This window comes from Nematolebias whitei, chromosome 1 (assembly GCF_014905685.2).
Source record: "Nematolebias whitei isolate Nwh7 chromosome 1, NemWhi1, whole genome shotgun sequence".
Classification (NCBI taxonomy): Eukaryota; Metazoa; Chordata; class Actinopteri; order Cyprinodontiformes; family Rivulidae; genus Nematolebias; species Nematolebias whitei.
The window spans coordinates 20,094,629-20,098,897 of NC_056498.1; positions in this window are offsets into that span (position 1 = coordinate 20,094,629).

Genomic DNA, 4,269 nt, shown 5'->3' on the forward strand with positions numbered 1-4,269 from the left:
TAGAACACCGCCCACTCCCATAATTTTTCTACTCAGATTTTATGGGGGGGTATTTTTTGGTTTGTTTTTTTGGTTTGATTTTAGGTGTATTGTGTTTGATAAAACTTAGCTCTATCAATCGAGCTAGGTTAGGTTTTCTCACCTGTTTTTCCATTTCATTCACCATTTTCCATTGATCTCAGACTTTTTTTTTATCCTACTGTTTTGATTTTATTTCTTTTTGGCGGGTGGGGATGTGGTTAATTTTGTCTACATTTTGCGACATACCACTACCTAAAGTCACACTACTCCTGTGTCAGCTACAGGTTTACAGGTTTTGCTGTAGAATTTGCAGATTTTTTTTCAAAGCTGTCTGACGAGTGACATTTTTGAACAGACTGGTTATGCACTTATGTTAAACACAAATGGAATCAAAGGACATGGACATTTCTCAGAACAATTTTGAATATTTTAAGTCTTTATTTAAAATATGCTGGACAGAAGCTGATATGTTAAACAAATTCCTGACCAGGAATGTTTGAATCATGGCAGTTGTCTCCTGTGACTTTAAAGGCTCTCTTTGATTCTGAACAGGTTTTGTACTACTGCATTGCAATATTTTATCCCTGCAGCCACACTGACACATAAACTTCTAAAAAAAAATTCAAGTCATTTTTAAAAAGACACTTAATACTCTGATATCATCTTTTTTAATATCAGTCTATGAATGATCAAAAAAGAAGACTTGACAAAATGAGCAGGCATATCAATTCAGTTTGTTTATATAGCGCTAAGTCACATTAGTTATCTCAGGGCACTGGATAGAAACATTCATATACATAAAACACAAGTTAATAATGTTATTTATCTGAAGATCAGACTGCTTTGAGTCTAACTCCATCACAGACTCTCATCTTGAGCAAGCATGAAGGTGACAGTAGAATGGAAAAAACTCCCTCATGAGGAAGAAACCTTTAGCAGAACCAGGCTCAGGACAAACGGCCATCTGCTTTGACCAGCTGGGTTTGAGAGGAACAGATACACAATGGCAGGTCAAGAATCACATGTTAATATAGAAATGCAGTAGTATCAAATGAAAATTGTTCAATTTTAACAATTCATTTTAAGAAATGTGGTCAATTTGTCCTCCAGTAGTTTAAGCCTATAGCAGCATAACAAGCCAACCCTAGCTATAGGATTTATCAAAAAGGAAAGTTAAGCCCAGTCTTAAAACTGGACAATGTGTCAGCCTCACGGACAGAAACTGGAATATGGTTCCACAAGAGAGGAGCCTGATAACTGAAAGATCTTCCTCCCATTCTGCTTTTGGAAACTCTAGGAACCACAAACAAGCCTTCAGTCTGAGAGTGAAGTGCTCTGTTGGGAAAATATGGAACAATAAGTTTTATAATATAAGATGGAGCTAGGTTGTTGAGGGCTTTTTAGGTTAGAAGTAAGAGTTTGAATTCAATTTTGGATTTGACAGGGAGCCAGTGGAGAGAAGCTAAAACTGGAGAGATATGATCTCTCCCACTAACTCCAGTTAAGACTCTGGCAGCAGCATTTTGGATGAACTGAAGATGTTTTGAAGAAGTATTTGGACACCCAGATAATAAACCATTGCAATAGTCCAGTCTAGACGTGACAAATGCATGAACCAGTTTTTCTGCATCATTTTTAGATAAGATGTTTCTAATTTTAACGATATTACACAGCTGGAAGAAGGCAGTTCTAGTAACGTTTTTAATTTGGGGGATAAAAGACATGTCCTGATCAAAAATAACACCAAGATTTTTAACATTAAAGCTGGAGGCCAGATTAATGCCACCCAATGAGGGCGAAAGACTGAATAATTCATTCCTAGATGATCAGGCCCAGAAACCAAAACCTCAGTCTTGTCTGTATTTAAAAGCAGAAAATTAAGGGTCATCCAGGTTTTTATGTCTTTAAGACATGCTTGTAGTCTAAGTAGCTGATTAGATTCATTGGGTTTCATGGACAAATATAACTGTATCATCAGTATAACAATGAAAATTAATCCCTTGCTGTTTAATAACTTTACATAACGGAAGCATATACAATATATGGTAAAGAGAATTTGTCCAAGTACTGAACCCTGAGGAACTCCATCACTAACTTTAGTGTATGAAGAAGATTCATTATTTACATTTACAAATTGGATTTCTTACATTATAGTTCAGTGTGAATCCTTCAAATTAAAGAAACCGGTTTGTCGTGTTACATTCAGAGTAACAGGCACTACTTCCTGTCTATTGCACTTCAACCTTGATTGTGAAGATGGCATGCGATCACTTGTATGTAATTAGATGCTTTGAGAGTTTAACATTAAGTTCACTTGTCAGAAATAAAACATTTCTAGTCTGGGACAGAACTCTATCCTTCAAGCTGCCAATGCTTGTCTTTAGAGAGTGGAGTTTGTCAGCAACTATCTCGAGAATTTGGGAGTGGAGGGAATGGAATGGCTTGCCTGCAGTCCTGACCTCCACCTCAATAAACACCTGTAGGATCAGCTTGGGCTCTGTTTGTTTCTGATTGACAAACATGGTGACTGACTTACAACAACTGTTGTTTGAAGAATGGGATGCTATCCCTCAGTGTGAACAAGATTGTGTGCAGTAAGGCAGTGATGTCGGGCTAATGTGGCTGTGTATGGTTCTTCCACTTGCTACATTCTTGTCAGATTAATAATGTAAATTTTTCAAATGGCAATACTGTATGTCTGTTTTCTTAAGACTTCAACCATCCAATCAAGATTCACTATTAGAATAAGCATTTTGGCCCTGGCAGAGAAGACTAGGGATTTTTTTTGGATGGGGGGTGGGGTGTCTTGAAGTGGGCTTGGTAATTTGTCAAACGTGTCGAGAAATGGGATATATGATCTTCCATTTGTTTTTAGGCACGTAAATCATTCTGCAATGCTTGTGTCATTTCAACAGTCCATAAATCAAAAATGTTCAGCTCATTCAAGACATCCCTGATGACCTTTGGTCTTTGTGCAATTTTTAGTTTTTGAAGTACAGTATTTAGCTTTTTCGGCCATGTTTTTCTCATTGAAAACAAACGTAGCTCTCTTGACCTCCTTCAAACCCTTTTTGTTGTTTAAAACCTTACACTTTTTGTTCTGGTAATTTTTTTTTTTTACTTGTTTCTGCTATTTTCAGTTATCTTCAATCCCTTTTAGCGTCTTTCTGTTCATTTCAGCTTTTTGCTACGTTTTTTAATTACTTTCCTGCTCTTTTCAGCATTTTTCTTCTAATTTAAACTTTTATGTGCTTCTTTCAGCTTTTTAAGCTCATTTTAGTTTTCTGCCATTTTCAAGTTTTTCTGCTTTCTCAGATATATTTACCGTAATTTCCACCATACATGTCACACCGCCGTATAGGTCATATCAGTCCAAATATGCCTAAAAAAGTGAAAAAAAATCCATAAATATGTCGCTTCGCCGTATACGTCGCATCTAGTATGCGTCACCGCTGACGCATCGTGTTTGTTGCAACTTTTACTTAACAAATGCACTTTAATGGTCAAATAAGCTGCATTTCGCCAGGGCGGTGCAGCTGGTTTGACGGTTGCTCCAAGCAGCAAGCAGGACGAAGGTGGAAGCATATGGCAAGCCGATTGTGTCATTAATAGCTGGTGGACATTCTCAGTCATCCAGGACATGGTAAATAAATAAAAAAAATCAAGACAAAAACAATAAAGTATAAAGTATATTAAATAAAGTCCAGTTGTTTTTGTCTTGAACTTTTTTGAAATTGTCTTTATAGCCACGTTTACCTATTACATGATACAACGGCATGCCTTTCTACTCTGCTGCCATCTACTGGCTGAAAATGGTACTGTTATTTTTTTTTCTCCAGTCAGATTGAATGAAAACGGTCATATCTCAGCCAAAACTTGTTTTATAAATATGGGGGTGGGGGGATGGGGGGATCCATAACCACATCGCTTCAGCCTATGAGTCGCAGGGCATGCAAATTATGCAAAAAACAGAGACTTATAGGCCGAAAAATATGGTAAGCTGTTTTTCTTCTAATTTCAGCTTTTTTACTACTTTTCAGCTAATTGCAGTTTTTATTTTCCTTTTTCAGCTCCCTTCAGTCTTTTTCAGTTTCTGCTCTCTCAGCCTCTTTCTACTAATTTTATCTGGGGGTTTTTCAGCTGCTTTTAGATAATTTACAGCTAATTTTTGCACTTTAATATGTTTCTTGCTATTTCATTTTTTGAGTTTCTTTAAGCTTTTTTCTGCTAATTTAGGATTTTTACTCC